The following is a 1,575-nucleotide window of genomic DNA, read 5'->3' as shown; positions in this document are numbered from 1 at the left end:
AAGTCCACCCCAAAGCCACGAATGATCTCCCCCAGCGGCTTTACATAAATATTGAACAAAAGGGGAGAGAGGACCGACCCCTGAGGCACCCCACAAGTTAGGGGTCTAGGAGTCGACCTCTGTCCCCCTGCCAATACAGACTGCGTACGGTCGGTGAGGAAGGAGGAGAACCACCGCATAACGGTGCCTCCCACTCCTAGCCCACCGAGACGCCGCAGCATGATACCATGGTCCACAGTATCAAAAGCCGCTGAGAGGTCCAAAAGAACAAGGACAGAGGAATATCCCCTGTCCCGGGCCCTCCAGAGATCATTAACCAACGTGACCAATGCCGTTTCCGTGCTGTGCCCCGGCCTGAAGCCCGACTGGTATGGGTCTAGATAGACTGTTTCATCCAGGTGCCGAGGGAATTGCTGTGCAACCACACTCTCAACAACCTATTGTCTTCTTTGTTTGCAATGTGGCCTTTATATTTTAAAAAATGTTTGAAGCAGATTTCTGCAATTCCGCACAATGGATTAAGAACTTTATTTGGCATTTGATCTTACTGAAAAGAGGCCTTTTGTTTCCGATGACGCAGCTGAGAAGAGCAGACCTGATAATACTACATAAACGTAGCATTTCTAATCTCTGTCAGACAGTGCTGTTTTTCAAGACTGATTCTAGTTCTCAAGCCGGGCAGTTAAACAGCATATATGAAAGTATTCATTGGAAATAAATTATTTTCCTTTTTAGATAAATCAAACATAACCGAAGGATTCTGGATGGTCTCTGAGCTTGGTAGTTTCCTTTGCAGATGTTTCATGATTCTACTATGTAACATCATCAGTGCTAGAAGGGATTGGGGTTTGCCAAGGGGAGGAGGACTGTGGAGTCCTTGATGGTTCTCTCTGAGCTTGGTGGTTTTCTTGCAGACGTTTCTAGTCCTGATTAGGTAACATCATCAGTGTTAAAAGGGAATGGGGTTTGCCAAGAGAAGGAAGAAGAGGACTGTGACGAATGTGGGGTCCTTGGTGCTCTCTGAACTTGGTGATTTTCTTGCAGACGTTTCATGACCCAGCTAGTTGCAACTTCAAACAATTACAAAAAGACTACAAGTGATAGTACAATTTATTCTGAACGTAAGAAGCAGAATAAGCATTGTTAAATGTACCTTTCTCAGAAAAGGTCACAATTGGAACATTAGCTAGGCCAGGGGTGTCAAACTCAATTTCATTGAGGGCCGCATCAGCATTGTGGTTGCCCTCAGGGGGCCGGGTGGGTGTGGCCAGGGTGGGTGCGGCCTACTGGGTGGGCGTGGATGGAGTGGGTGTGGCCTACTGAGTGGGCGTAGCCAGCTCTACATCGTTTGCATCAAGGGTGCCTGTGGGGGGCCTGGGCAGGAGTGGGACAGATCTGAGGGTCTCTGGCAGAAGGGGGTGGGACCGGGGCAAGTGCCAAGGCATGGTCCACTGGAGGAGCCTCACTGTTCCTCTCAGGCCATGCAGGGGGTGGGGGGGCTTATGGAACTAAGGCTGAATGCGTTTCAGCATAGATGGCCACCACAAAATTGTACATTGGCTCCCGGCCGGCCTG

The sequence above is a fragment of the Protobothrops mucrosquamatus genome, unplaced genomic scaffold (genome assembly GCF_001527695.2).
Source record: "Protobothrops mucrosquamatus isolate PMUCROS unplaced genomic scaffold, P.Mucros_1.0 scaffold81, whole genome shotgun sequence".
NCBI classification, from domain to species: Eukaryota; Metazoa; Chordata; class Lepidosauria; order Squamata; family Viperidae; genus Protobothrops; species Protobothrops mucrosquamatus.
This window is presented reverse-complemented; position numbering follows the sequence as displayed.